We start from the raw sequence: 16516 nt of genomic DNA on the forward strand, positions 1-16516 counted from the left end.
CCCAAATTCATTTGATGCCTTTGATGCTTGGCCCTCAAATTCCTTGATCCTCCTGAGTTTGCCTATGATTATGCATAGTACACTGTAGACTGACAGCTTCCCACCCTTGTCACTCTTTGAATATAGAATTTCTACAATTTTATAGGAATTTTGAAGGAGTTAACCATAACTGAGGGCAACACTTGGTGCCCAGGGGGTGGGAATCTATAGAGAAATTCTTCAGTCTCTCTAGCTACCTGTAGGACTATTGCACTGTGGTTTGGAGTTCCAATTGATGTACATGGTATTGGCTTTCTACATACCATACCTGTTCCCCACAAATATTTCTCCATTTTCTCCTTGTGTTTTCCTGCATCACTTCCTAGACTACCTGCATCAAAGTTCTTGCCTTAGAACCTTCTTTGGGGGACCCACAAGGATGCTCTTCTATGTTAGCATGTACTTATCACTATTTTTTAAAAATATGATTTGTTTTCCTTCTATTATCTTCTGAATTTCATGGGCATAGAGTTTCAGTAGACATGGAAATCATAAGACAGCGTTCCATTCCACCTCCTTTCAGCACTTTTATGTAAGTACAACCAGATACTATAAATAGAATAGGAAAATTTGAGCAGTACTTCCTCTTAATTTTTTCTCAGTCTTCTTCAAGGGTAAGTGTCCTAAAATAAATTAGTAGTGACTTTCCTCAGTGTTAAGGATATATTGCAGGGAGTCTGTAGTTACAGTGTCAGGGATGATGCTATAATATATTATTAGCCATTACCTCTCCACACAAATGTTTCCAACCTCATTCAAGGCTCTTGATAGGAGGACTGTCCAACAGTGAATTCACAAGGAAGCCTCCCATTTCTCCCTTCTGCTTTTCAGCTTGTTTAAGTCTTGTGTTTGAAAATCACTGTATTAGTCCACTGAGGCTACCATACCAGAATACCACAGACTGGGTGGATTAAACAACAGAAATTTATTTTCTTACAATTCTAGAGGCTAGAAGTCCAAGATCAAGATGTCAGTAGGATTAGTTTCTCTTGAGGCCTTTCTTAGCTTGCAGATAGCTTCTTTCTTGCTGTGGCCTCACATGGCCTTTCCTCTGTATACACATTGCTGGTGTCTCTGTGTGTCCTAATCTCTTATAAGGACACCAATAATACTGGTTTGGGCCTCAATTTAGTTACCCTTTTAAAAGATTTTGTAAACAGAGTCCCATTCTAAATACCAGGAGGGTAGAGCTTCAGCATAAGGATTTAGGGGAGTCATAATTCAGCCCATTAGAGCCACCTTGGTTCTAGAAAACATAATGGTGGAATTCAGTGAAAGAAAGCAAGGAAGAAAACTGACCATTGATGTGGCTAAGCATAGAGAAATGAAATAGAGTGTTCTGCCCAGGCTAGATATGCATATTGTAGAGGAGAGGGATAAAAAACAGAAGTCCAGATCAATAATAAGGAATGTGACTTTTCTGGAGTTAGATGTCACCTCTGCTATTTTTTTTCTGCCACAAATTATACTGATACAATCAGGAAGGACACAAGGGCACAGTCCTCTACATTACAAAAGTACTCATCAGTTTTTTGGACTGGTATGGGAGAAAGAATATAAGGTGTAGATACATACTCTTGAGAGATTTTGAGTTCCATATCTATCAGCAACCAGTTCTGGTATTGTACCTGCTACTTAATCTCATGATTCTTTATGCAGGAACTGAGGATAATATCTCTTTTAAAGAATTCACGTGGGACAATGCATATAAATTGCCAAGCATGTAATAGACTTTAATAGATGCTCAATTTTTATCTGCATGTTCACGTTATTTTACAAATCCTGAGAAAATAGTTTATGTCATGCAAGTTTTGAAATGGTGAAGAAGGCTGAAACAATGGAAATTTTTAGTGGTCAGGGGCATGAGAATACTTAGGAGTTTAAGAATAGAAAATATTCCTATAAAAAGGGTACATAGGTAGAGACTGAGTAGAAATTTTTATTTTTTCCCACTATTCTTTACTAGTGAGTTGGGTTATGTGGAAGGGCACTGGTAGAAATGACATTGTTTATGAAAGCCAGTAATAGAAGCTAATCAGGCACCAAAAGATTAACCAAAAGAATTCATGCTCATCCTCAGAGAACATTAGCTTTCAATCACTCTATATTGCCATTCTGACATTATATAGGAAACTAGAAGGCCAAAAACGAGCATCTTTTTATGGGGCTTTGTACTTGTTTGTTGATGCTTTTAGTTGCTTCCTCTTTGTACTTTTCTAGGCATTTGCCTAATGGATTTGGGGATATTGACAATTGTAGAGCCATGGATTTGAGCCATGCAGAGTAAATACCTAAATGTTTGTTTGTTCTGTGCACACACTAAGAAAGCAAACGTGGGTATCTTTTAAAATTATGAACAGCCACCATAGAACTAGTCAGGTCAAAGCAGAGTCTAAATCATCCTCTAAGATAGCAGAACAAATAGGCACAGAGCTTACTGGTGGTTAGCCATTTTGCACCGACTACAGCCATATAATTCCCCAAATATTGTTCCTTCAGTTTTGTGTGCATTCTAAGCATGTCACCCTTTCCTATCCTGGAAATACCTTAAACAGTATAATTTAACGAGTAAATAAACCTCTGAAAATTTGTATTTTTCACAAGTTTTATTGTTAATTGCCCAATACCTTCCAATTTAGGGCATACTAAATAATGTTCAAAAGCTGAATGGCTTTCTCTCCATTTCTTTTGCTTGTGCCTCATTAAATTATAGTGTAGGAGAAACTACGACATAATAAAGGCACACAAATATATATTGGAATATCATAAGGAAGAAAGATGAGATGTCAACTATAAAAGGCTGGGGAAGATGATAACAATGACAATATAGATAGGAAAACAAGTGAAAAGAGAGATTATCCCACTATTTGGGCTCCATTTCTTTGTGATCGCTTCCAACTTCTTTCAAAGTAACTTGCTTCAGAATAGTATATTTACCTTTGAGGATATATTCATGCATGACTTCTGCCTGGAAGTTTTGTGCTTTTATTTAACCAGGCACTTTTTGTTTAGATCATATTCAGCCATTGTTCATTTGAAAAAAAAAAAAAAAACTTGTGCATGTACACTAAAAGTCATGGCACATAACTCTAATGATTTTATAAACAAGCTCTCTCCACCTCAACAGGATAATCACTGTTCTATTTACAATGGGGAAAGCAAAAAGAACCCTTCAAATTAATAAAAAGACTTCATATTTAGAAAAGGCTCTGAGACTTTGCATTTTGCATTAATAGTTCTTGGCCAAAGGAATTAATTATTTAATAAACCAGTAATATTTATTAGTATCACTAACACCAACAACATACACTTCTCCATAAAAATACAATCATAATCTGGACTTTTATATTTCTGTGTTCAGAGTGCATAAATTTGACCTTCTAAAGGCCAAAAATATTCTTATGATTCACCCTTTAAGAATGAACAAGTAGTATAAATTTGACATGCAGTGAGTTAATTTAAAAGCATACTTTATTAATAACAACAAAAACAAAACCAGTTAAAAAGTATTTGCAAAAACATGGATGGATCTAGAGAGTATTATGCTAAGTGAAATAAATCAGGGAAAGACAAAAACCATAGAATTTCTCTCATGTGGAATTTAAGAAACATAATGAGCAAAGGGGAAAAAAGAGAGAGAAAGAGAGACAGAGAGAGAAACCAGGAAGTAGATTCAACTATAGAGAAAAAAACCTGATGATTAACAGAGGAGAGTTGGGTTGAGCGATGGGGAAGTAGGTGAAGGGGACTGAGAGTACACTTACCATGATGAGCACTGGGTAACATATAGAATTGTTGAGTCACCATATTGTACACCTGAAACTAATATAACACTATGTTAACTATACTGGAATTAAAATGTAAAAGAATGGGTAAAGAATCTGAATAGAATAGACATTTTTCCAAAGAAGACATACAAATGGTGAACGGTGACATAAAAATGTATTCAACATCACTAATTATCAGAGAAATGCAAATCAAAACCACAATGAAATGTCACCCCAGGCTTGTTCGAATTTCTGTCATCAAAATGATAGGATAAGAAGTGCTAGCAAGATGTAGAGAAAAGAAAACCTTTGTACACTGTTGGTGGGAATATAATTTGGTACAACCACTATGGAAAACATTAAGAAAGTTCCTCGAAAAATTAAAAATGGAACTACCGTATGATCTAGCTTTTCCACTTTTGGGAATTTATCTGCAGAATATGCAAATATCAATTCAAAAGGATATATGCACCTTATGTTCATTGCAGCATTATTTACAATAGTCAAGATATGAGAGCAACCTGTGTCAATCTATGGATAAATGAATAAAACATTTTGCTATATGTATACAATAGACTACTAGTCAGCCATAAAAAGGAATGGAATCTTGCCATTTATGACAACATGGATGGATCTTGATGTTATTATCCTGAGGGATACAAGTAAACGGAGAAAGACAAATACCATATGATTTCATTTATTTACAGAATCTAAAAAGCAAAACACAACAAAACAAACTTAGAGTTACAGAGAACAGGTTGATAGTTACCAGAGAGGGAGAGGGCATTGGGGTCAGGCAGAATGGGTGAAATGGCTCAATTATATGATGATGGAAGGTAACTAGACTTATGTTGGTCATCACTTTGTAATGTCTACAAAAATCAAATTACAGTGTTGTACACCTGAAACATATTATATACCAATTTTACCTTGTTTTTTTTTTTTAAAGCATGCCTTTATTCCTGAAATAATTTTATAGGTCAGACTTAGGTATAACATCCCATTTTCTATATACCACCTTCTCATCTCTCTAATCTATCTTTTATATATTAATAAAATGCATTATTTTCATGAAATCTGATTTGAATATTGACACACCTGTTCTGATTTTTTTCTGATGGCTGCACATCAAAAAACATGCATGAGGGATGTTAATCTGTATTTTTTGTTTTGAAAATTTTCCTTACCCATTAATGGCAGTGCTTTTAACTATACTGGATGCTTCAGAGACTAGTGACAAAATGCTTGACAGCTGTTAGAGTCAAGCGGACCATATTTCTCTTTTCAGAAAGAAACCTGAACACCAGGGATTCTCCTACTGCTACTGTCTTTTGGTGATTTAAGTGGCCTGCCATCACAAGAGAAAGCTGACATTGTTGAAGCGGTGGCCCTTTCACGCTTTTTCATTTAATTTTTTTTTGACAACTAATGTTCAGAGTTCCTTTTTTATTGTTTAGGTGAGGCTCTATAAACAGCAGAAGAATCATGAGATTTAAGGAGAGTTTTGATTATTTCTTCCATCGGTCTGCTTCTTCTAAACCAAGGATGTTTAGCGAAGGACGATTAGAATTTAAAGTAAAACTCTCTTTTTAAAGTTTCCTTTAAAATTAATTATTTACAGTATATCTGAAATATATTTGTTTTATACCTTAATCACTTAAGAAGTCAGGCATGAATATATTTTATCAGTTTATTGGCTTAGAGACGTTTGTGGGAAAACAGTAAGATTAGCCAATCAGGTCAGGAATCAAGATAGTAAAAAGTGATTTTTCTCATTTATTTTTTGTTTTCCTTCCTGACATAAATATGAAGAGGAGAGATAATCACACAAAACTTGCACTTTGTGTTTTTGTGTTTGTTTTTAATTATACACATAGTTACTTTAGAGCCAAGCAGTTCTATTATGAGCCAAGTAGCACCTTAGGCCATGAGACAGTCTAATTAAATATACACAATTTATACTTGTAGTTTCTCTTTTTCCACCTCCCTAAATGTACGAATTGCCTAAGTATATGCCCTTAAACCCTTATCTCTCCTCTTGATACTCTCTCTGTTTGCAATCCAATCCACTCCTACATATTCTACAATACTTTGAGCTGTCATCGGGCCTCCACCTCCCGATTCCCCTCACTGGTTTCCAGGCAGGCAAGCAGGTGGTTTCTCAGAAACAGCTGAGTAGGAGATTGCTACATGTGGCTGGGCCCCAGGTTCCAAAAAGAGTTCCTTTGCGAAGAGCACACTGGATATGTGTCATTGCCAATGTTACAAAACACCCCATTATCTTTCAACCTGTCTTTTGCATGATATATAAAAATCTCCAGATATCTCAGTGATGCTTATGCCCCAAAGAAGGTGCTGTGTAAGCAAAAATATCAAGAAGGTGAGAACTTTTACAAAGAGAAAAGGCAATAAAAATGGCTTTACAATTTTTCAAAAGCATCAAAGCTATCCCTTGGCCCAAGGCTCCCTCCATTCTGTGTTCTCTATCACAAATGGTATTTATCCTGACAAATTGGAGTCCTAAAGCATTTCACTCTCACTAAAATCTGTAAGATCTCAAAAAATGAATACCTTTGTAAAGCACGTTATTTGACCACAGCTTTGCCACTGTCACAGAGTACTTCTGACTCACACAATCATAAATATTGCATATCATGAAGTCTTAAACTAGAATTTACCCTTCTTTAGTGGGTTAGAATTATAGTTCTTTAGCAAAAGGGAGTCAAACCAAGTTATGTCATAATAAAAAAAATACATGAATGAATCATTTTGCTGTTTAAAAAAATGTAGTGAACAGAAATGAAAAAGATGTAAGGTTTGGGGACACATCAAATGAAGGATAAATTCCAGTATTAGGCTTTATATTGCACTTTTTGCCTTTTGTGGTGTGTGTGTGTGTGTGTGTGTGTGTGTGTGTGTGTGTGTGTGTGGAGAGAGAGAGAGAGAGAGAGAGAGAGAGAGAGAGAGAGAGAGATTTTTTTTTTTTTGAGAGAGAGAGAGCATGAGTGGGGGAGAGGGAGAGAGAGAAGGGGACAGAGGATCCAAAGTGGGCTCTGAGCTGACACCATAAAGCCTGACATGGGGATAGAACCACAACCGTAAGATCATGATCTGAGCCAAGGTTGTAGGTGTAACCGACTGACTCACCCAGGAGCCCTGGCATGTTATATTTTTTTATATAACTGCATTGTCATCTCCCATCCCACCTCTTCTTACAAGGTGATTTGCTATTTCTCTCACTGACACTTGAGGTCTGTATTTTCTCACCTTGCATCTAGGTGAAGAATTATGATTTCTCTGACCAATAGAATACTGAAAGAGTATTATCATGTGACTTCTGAATCTAGGTAATAAAAAGAATAGAGACCCACATGATTCTCCCCTGATAAACTTGCCTTGGAAGCCAATCATCAGTGCTGTGAGGAAGCCCAAGCTAGCCCATGAGGAAAAATCACAGAGCATCATGAAGGCCCCCAGCCAACAGCCACCATAATCTACCAAACACGAGTGGACAGACCTCAAGATTACTTCTGTCCCCAGCTTTTCATTCTTCCTGGTGAGGACCCAGGCAGTGTGGAACAAAGACATCCCTCCATGTCCTGTCTGAATTCCTAAGAATTCATGATCACAGAAAGTTGTTCTCTGCCATTGCATTTTTAGTTAATTTGTTATACAGACACAGTGATTGGTGCACCTGCCTCCTCTTAAGTGAAAAAGCATTAAAAGTGATATGAGAGTCAAGTTATTGGTTGATTTTGCCATTAGACTGACTAAATGCACAATTGGAATCATGTGCTAGATCTTGTTATTCTATATGTACATTTTTTTAAATAATCTTTTAAACTGAATAAAACAAAACAAAACTTAATGAAAACTCATATGATTGTGTGTGTATGTGTGTGTGTGTGTGTGTGTGTGTGTGTGTGTATGTACAGTCGCATTTCTATCTGTTCTCTAGTTCCGTGACCCACACTGTATATAATCTTGGATCTTTTTGTCTCTCCATACACTTTGGGTTTTCATTGTCACAATAAGCCACTCTTGGTCATATGGAAAAGCATCAGCTGTTTCCTAAGGTTGTGCACAAAATGTGGATACTCTCTGAGAAGCTATTCTCTGGGAGTATCTGCTTTAAAACTCCCTGAAACTCTCTAAATTCTACTTTGTATTAATCTGCTCTGTGGCACTGGTGGAGAATATGTAGGGTTTAGCACATTTTCAATTTTTTAATATACTCTCTGATTTAATTTCCATCTATAAGACATTATGGTGAAAAAGTATTTGAAATGTTTAATTTGCTCAAATTGAATATTGGGAAAGAATCAAATAACTACAGTTAAGATAATTAAGGAGAGAATGCAAAGATTCAGTCTTGTAGTGGAATGTAGTTTTATGGTAGAGTTATAGAGAAAAATAGTGTAATTGTTAATGTTTATTTTAAACAAATTGAAGATGATTTGACATTTGAACTTTAATTGCTTATAGCATGATCCCAAATGGTTCTCTAAAGAGATTTTTTTCCTCTACAAATGGATTTCCATTCAAGACTATATTCATTGACTGTCTTTTAATGAGCTAAGTAGCAATAACAACAACAAGTGCTTTTTATTTATTTATATATTTTTTGAGGAATAAATGTCTGTGGGCTAACATGGTCCCCTAAATATTTTAATATTTTTTCTGTCACAGTTAGTAAAATATCATACCATCAAAGGGGCAGTAATCCAAGTAAACACATTTTACATGTTATTAGGAGCCAGATCTGAAGTTAAATGCTCTAAAGATCACTTATTGGAGGAATGGTGCCATAATTAGGAATGGGAAGAAATTTTTCTTAATGACCAATTTTCTAAAAACACAATTCTTTTGACATAATATGTTTTAAAATTAAATTAAGAGTCAGAGAAATAAGAACATTTTAGTGAATTTTCAGAACTTGCACTAGGATAAAATTAAACCATATTGAAAATTTTTAAAACATCTATTATACATTTATATATGTATGTGTACATATGTATGTGTGTGTATACATATATATACATATATATACATTTATATATATATATTCTCACATGTACAATATTTTGAAGGATATCCTCAATGTTTTTCACCAATTTTAAACAATGTATTAAAGAAAATAACTCATAATAGCTCCATAGGAGTTTGAATATTTCTGGGGTTTGCAATAAACACAGATGTATTTATTGCAATGATTAGATATTTAAATAAATGCAGTTAAGTTATTTGAATTTCTGATTACACATTCAAACTGTATGAAAACACAAACTGTATAAAAAGCATATCCCCTCTTATATTTTCTTATACATTTTTATTTTTTTAAATGTTTATTTATTTTGAGAGAGGGACAGCTCACATGCATATGCACGTGAGCTGGGGAGGGTCAGAGAGAAAGGAAGAGAGAGAATCCTAAGCAGGCTCCACGCTCAGTGCAGAGCCCAACACAGGCTCAAACTCATAACTGTGAGATCATGATCTGAGCTGAAATCAAGAGTTGGACACTTAATACACTGAGCCACCCAGGCGCCCCTATATTATACATTTTTTCATTCAGTGGTCTCTGAACAGAGATTCCTGAGACTCTGAATTGTCATGTAGACAGACTTACTCAATTTTTCTCCATGTGAAACTAATTCTTCATAGAAATCTGAAAATATTTTCTTTGTCTAACCCATGTAATCTTGTATCTTACTTTAAAAAAATCTTCCTAGGAAATGCCTAGGTTTTTTTCTTTCTGTTTTTAAAAATTGTTTTAATATAATTATTGGGTCATCTTGAATATCATGAGTGATTTAAAGGAAACAGTTAAATCCTGGGATAAATGAATGTCTCATCCAACTGTTGGATCCCAAGAGTCTAAGGAAGAAAAAACAAATCAGAAAAGAATTTACATTATTATTCAATGGGAAGTAATGCAAATTGAGATCCATTTAATTTAAAATACTTTTATGTAAAAGATAAACTGAGAGATGAAAGAGTAATTTTATAAACACTGATGACAAATGGTGCTGTAATTAGAAAGAACACGTGTATCAAAGAATGTTCCTTCTCTAGTTCATTTTGAATGTGTTCATGACACTGGAACCACGCATTAAATACTGGATGAAGAAGTAAATAATAGCATGAAGAATAAAGTGAGGCTGTGTATAGGTAGACATTTTTTTCTTTTTTTCTATTTATTCATTCTTCTTGGTAACTTAATTTTAAAAGAACTTGGAACAGGTAATGAAAAAAGGAGAACGGATAATATATATGCATATTTGTATTAATACATTTAAGTTGATAAATTAAAAGATATCTCCTCTTTTAAGTAGGGTCCCATTAGCAGAAAGAACAACTATGAGTCATATTTAGTGAGAAACTTATTATAGCTATTTGTCCTTAGTTGCAGGGGGCGCTGGTAAAGCCGTCCAATTCAGGCTTTTCTGCTTCTTGTGTTGAAGAAGTCAATAGGGCCAGTGCAGGAAAGAAAAGATGGATATGAAGTGGAGTTGATCCTTGGGTAACAGACTAGAATTTGGGAGAAAAGACTGACATGCAAAAGGATGACGTGGAACCTGTGTGCCTCTCTCTCACCTCCTGCCGACTGGAAGATGTGCAAAGTATGCTAGTGCTCTTTATCATCATACATGGCCCAGGGCTTGCAGAGGGTGGCAGAGGAAATGTAGCAAGAACTGACAGACCTGCCAGCCCAGGACAAACAGGATGAGCTTGCACTGATGGCAATGTTCAGAAGCAGCAGCATTACTCGACCCTGTATTAATGGGTATGATAAAATGGGTATGACAGTCCTCTCCAAGGCAACAAAGATTGGTTTAGGGGCGGAGTGGAAAACTTATTACAATAGTCTCTTGTCCTTCAATACTTAACACAACTGGACAAAGTCTTTTTCCTTAACATTTAATTTCAAGAGGATGGGAGGCATAATTAGGAAAAAGGAAGCTAAAAAAAGACTCCCGTGGAAAACAACAATGAAAAGAAGTGTTGAGAAAGCATTGACACCAACCCTTAAATATCAACATGGTGACTGCTTCACTTCTGCCTTCCAAGTCTCGTGCAATTTCTATAATGGCCAGTCCTAAGACACAGCACTTAGGCACTGTACTTATGAATTTTGAAGTTCCATATTTCCAATGTTTCTGTGCCACAGTGGAAATAGCATATCCTTTGGGGACTTAGTTTCAAACACATGTCTGTACTCTGAGCTAGTGGTCTGACATTGAGCAGGTTGCGTAATGTTCTCAATCACAAAATAGAAATTCCACTGTGGTCTCCCTTCACTGTTGTGAAGTTTAAATGAGGTGCCACAAGTGAAAGGACACGGTGTGGAGTGACATCAGGCTGAACAGGTGCTCACAGCTACAATGTGTGTCTTGTGCTATGCGATACTACACATAGCCCTTTAATAACATTTAAATGGTAGAAGGACTTCTGAACATTTCTAAGTTTAGAAACCATTTCAACTTTACAGTGGTGGAAACTTGTTTTTAGAGAAATTAGATAATTCATCCTAGTTGGTCAGTGGCAGAGTTCTAGGCAACCTTCAGATATCTAAAATCTCAATCCGGTTTTTTACAGTGATATAATCTGTTTCTCACAAGAGTATGGATCACTATTTTTGTTTATTTACTTTTTTACTTTTTATTAAGTTTATCTATGTTTGAGAGAGAGAGAGAGTGAGTAATGGGCATAGAGAGGGATAGAGATGGAATCCCAAGCAGTCTCTGCACTGTCAGCGCAAAGCCACACACGGGAACTCAAACTCCCAAACCATGAGATCATGACCTGAGCTGAAATCAAAAGTTGGATGCTTAACCGACTGAGCTCCCCAGACGCCTCTTATTTTTTATTTAAAAACATTTTTTTTGGATCGCTGCTTTTAATTAAATCAAATGGTTTATTTTTTTCTAGTACTTGAAGAAAGTATTTCCTTTGGATGTCCGACCAGTCACCAAAAAATAAGGATGTCTGACCAGCAGCTGGTCTGGTGTTGAGAGTCCAAGATTTGAAATCAGACCTGGATTCCTGTGATCCGGGTTTCACAGTTCACTGATCTATAATATCTTCCAAATTACTTCCCCTTGTTAAGTGTCAATTCACTTAGTAAAATGTGTTCAAAATAGTGAGATGAAGAAGGTCAGCATTTAAGGCAGTGGCACACATGGAGTTCTAAGTAAATGTAGCTATTACTCTTGTTTTACTCCTGTAGAGTTTTAACATGAACATGCTAATGGCAACAAAACAGACTTGCTTGATGAGAACCCAGGGAGCAAAGTTGTGTGTGAGTTGGTTTAAAGGAGTAATTTATGCAGAAAGTCATGTCCTCTGTGAATTACCTACACTAGAGATACAACAGCTAAATTCAGGGAGGCAGTAGTGCAAGACATTTGAAAGCCAGTGGAGCACAAGGCTGGACGAAAGATACATTGTTATGTGAAAGGCGGGCTGCAGAGGATATCAGTTGAGAAATTATTATTCAAACTGAATGACCCATATGATATTGCATTGTATTATCCTGAGGAAGTCTTGCTAAAGTAGATTTTGTTATAGGACTCTGCAAAATTATTACTACCCACTAGAAGATGCCGAATTTTTACAAGGATAGCATTCCTTCACAGTGATCAGATGATCTCAAACTTATACTGAAGAAGATTTACTGAATGAAAGAAATTTGTCTATTAGTTTTGCCTAAGATTTCTCAAGGGCAGTTATGCTAGATTCGATTTTATCATACTCCTTAATGATACTAATAACTTCTTTTTGCCTGCACTTGCTTTTTTTTTTTATCAGAGAAAGGGAAATAGCAATATCTAAATCTAAAATGGTCTAAAACTCCCTAAATGCCAAGCTTTCTGATTGTATTCAACAATTTCTAATACTACAGATTATCAAATCGTACTTATACACTCTAATATTATCTACAGCTACAAATTAGTGTCAGGAGAATTATCTACTTACAGATTGCAATGGCCTTACTGTTGTCATTATTATCTCATGTTATGTAAAAGACTTTGAAGTTGGGGAGGTAAATTCACTTTCCCCAGGGTCCTTGGAAGAGGAGAAGAATTAAAATCCAGGGATGCTTGGCCCAAACCTCACCCACCTGACACACCTCAACACGACACTCATTTTTTTAAAATTTTTTTTAATGTTTATTTTGGGGGGGGAGGGAGAGAATGAGCAGGGGAGGGGCAGAGAGAGAGGGAGACACAGAACTGGAAGCCGGTTCCAGGCTCTGAGTGGGTCAGCACAGAGCCTGATGTAGGGCTCAAACCTACGAACTGCAAGATCATTACCTGATCTAAAGTAGGATGCTTAACCAACTGAGCCACCCAGGCGTCCCAATACACCACTCATTTTTAAATGTCTTTCAATTGTTAGGATTTTCTGATTGACTTTCCCTTTTCTTTCCAGACTAAAAGTTTCAGTTCAGAGCTTGTCAGCATTGTTTATCTTGCTTAATTCCCCCTTTCCTATGGGTAGTGATCAAAGTCATCCACAATTACTAGAGAGTACATCAATTTCGTGTCCAGAAAGTAATAGTGGCTTCTAGAGTGACTGTATGCCTCAGTTTTCCAGAGAGCATCTTTGGCTATGTTTGTTGTCTCATTGTACTCTCTTTACTAGGATTTTTCCTGAATTGTTCATTTTTAAACAATGTGTTACTAGTTTTAACTATTGCATTACAATAATCTGAGGGGCACCTGGATGGCTCAGTCAGTTAAGCGTCTAACTTCAGCTCAGGTCATGATCTTATGGTTCATTAGCTCGAGCCCCACGTCAGGGTCCAGCTCAGAGACTGGAGACTGCTTCTGATTCTGTGTCTCCCTCTCTCTCTCTTCGTCCCCTGCTTGATCTCTCTCTCTCAAAAATAAATAAAGTTAAAAACAAAATTTCAAATTAAAAAAAAATAACCTGAGATAGGTTTGTGAGACCTTCCCAGGGACCTTGTAGCCTTGGGCATAATATCACTTAGTAGTTTGTGATATTTGTATGCAATGAGCAGAATTCTCTTTCCAACACATGATTTAATCTGAAAAAGTAACTCTCTCTTTTCCTGACTATATTTACTCTACTGAACTAAACTCTTTCTTTCAAGACAGCCTCTTGCAAGCACTTGAACTGAAGGAAATGTGCTTACATGGGACAAGTAGGGATCGCTAACTTGGTCTGGTTTGTGGCAGTGTGGAGAGAAATGGATGCTTCTGCAGGCCCCCTGGCTGCTTGTGTACCAGCTAGTTCGTATGAACCATACCTGGGACTGCACATGCAAAAAGTCCCAAGGCCAACAGTGAGTGGGATCACTGGAAAATTTGGTAAATGCCAGGTTAGGTGCACATGAAATATGTATGAAAAATAAAAGCTAAGCAGTCATGTTATATAGAAAGATATCCGCTTACACTCACTGCTGAGGAATAAATCTACAACTATTAATTTTAATGTTTTCTAATGCTTTTTATATTGTAATAAACCTATTTGCCATCAGTAAGTAATAAGAGAAATGAAAGTGAATTTTTACACTGTGAGAGTAAGGAATCTTTGATGATGAAAAAGTAATGTGTGCAAAATATATCTCAAAATTTATGATCCAATATAAGGAGCACAGTGGCCACATGAGAATCAGAAGACACAAATCTGTTAAAGAAATAAAAATTTCGGCTACAAAAATCAGTTATTTTAGAAGAATGTGCCTGAAGATGACGATTTAACACATGCAGCTGAAGAAGTTGTGTTTACTCATCACTCTGTGAAACAAATTTCATTTAGTCCAGGGATGTGGTTCTAAGTTAGTTTTGTTAATTGATGATGCCAAGTTTTCTTCTTCATATTCAACTGAAGCTATAACTGTTACTTAGTTGACTCCATTAGCAGAAGACAGCACTGGAAGAGAAATAAGTAATGAAGGATTTATCTCAATGTACCCTGATGTTACAAAAAGGATATGAGTGTTAATTCCAATCAGAGGTCATGGCAGCTATGAGGTACATTGCTCAGCAATCCCTTCAAGAAAATGTGGTGTAAGGAGTGTAGTTTAATCTAAGCTTCCCCAGATCCACTGTGACATTCCTGACAGAGCCATGCTTCTTCCAACTGCTTCCATCCATTGTCTGAGCATGGTGGTGGTACCAGGGCCACATAATGCCTGTTCAATGCAGGACAACTGTTGGACAATCTTTGCTCAGTGACTCCCCATTGGCCTGGATGAGACTCTCAGAACTGGACTGAAGTGCAGATTGAAATACTTTCTACCCGGTCCTGCTGCCTTCACACTTTCTATTCACAAGTGTCAGATATATATTACAGTCCGAAGGCTCTCCCTGCTTTCTCTTGTCCTCTGTCCAGTGTCCTTTGCCAAGGATCCCTCCATAATTTTCTTGCTCATCAATCTTATCTTGGCTTCTATTTTTCTTTCTTTCTTTTAAAGTTTTTTTTTAATGTTAATTTATTTTGAGAGAGAGAGAGAGAGAGAGAGAGAGCACAAGAGGGGGAGAAGCAGAGAGACAGGGAGACACAGAATCCTCAGCAGGGTCCAGTCTCTGAGCTGTCAGCACAGAGCCCGATGCAGGGCTCAAACTCATGAACCTCAAGATCATGACCTGAGCTGGAGTTGGACACTTAACTGACTGAGCCACCCAGGCACCCCTTGGCTTCCACTTTTCAAAGGCATTGAACTGACACAGAAGTAGTATCTACCAATGAAAGTAGAAGCTGTGACTATCAAAGAAAAATTTTTATACATACACAGAATAACTGAGCAATAATGTGTGGAAAGCTGATTTTTTAAAAGGAAAGCCACTTTCAGTGTGACAGTATATATATTCTTTGCTCAGGGCTTACTATAATTTCAGAATTATTTGATCCCTTGAAATTCTGTGACTTTGCTTTACAAGATATCTGCTTGATGGAAAAATATTTTGATGGTTTCTATTTTGTTACGATCAACATATGCTCTATATAAAAATGAGATTAAGTTGATAAATCCAATGATTTTTAGCCTCTGAAATTGGTAAAATATACAAAAAAATATTGATAAAGATAATTTATTTGACAAATTGTGTCTTACAAAAGTATTTGTCAAAGAACCATACGTTTAATGGCTGCAAAAAGTGCCTATGATAATACTTGGGCTGAAATATTTGTACATTTCAACCTGGAAATTAGAATCTAGGACATCCTACATTTAGCAAAGCTTGATCTGAGCTTTCTAGGTACTTTGATGATCTCTGAAAATTTAATTAAAAAACTGAATATGACCAGATAATATTGAAAAACTATACTTTCAGAAATATGTAGTGGCCGAATATAAGAATATGATTAAAATGGGTGATTATGCAGTAACCTCCTGCTTATAATTGACTAGAGATTTGGGAATCAAGCTGACTCTCCTTTTTCTCTCATCCAAACTGAGAAAATCTTACCAGATCAATTTTCAATATATATTTCAAATCCAACAACTCAGCCCATATACCATAAACACACTAATCCAAACACCATCATGTCTTATCTGGACTCCTGCAGTCAACTCCTGATTTCCTAGCTTCCAATCCTCTCATATAGCCTAGTTTCAATACAATCCTTTACAAATTAACGTCTGATCATTTTTAGTTTTCTGCTCAAAACCTTCCAATGGCTTCCCATATCGTAATAAATTCCATAGTCCTTCAATGATCTATAAGGCCTTGCATGATCTC

This window comes from Panthera tigris, chromosome C2 (assembly GCF_018350195.1).
Source record: "Panthera tigris isolate Pti1 chromosome C2, P.tigris_Pti1_mat1.1, whole genome shotgun sequence".
NCBI lineage: Eukaryota > Metazoa > Chordata > Mammalia > Carnivora > Felidae > Panthera > Panthera tigris.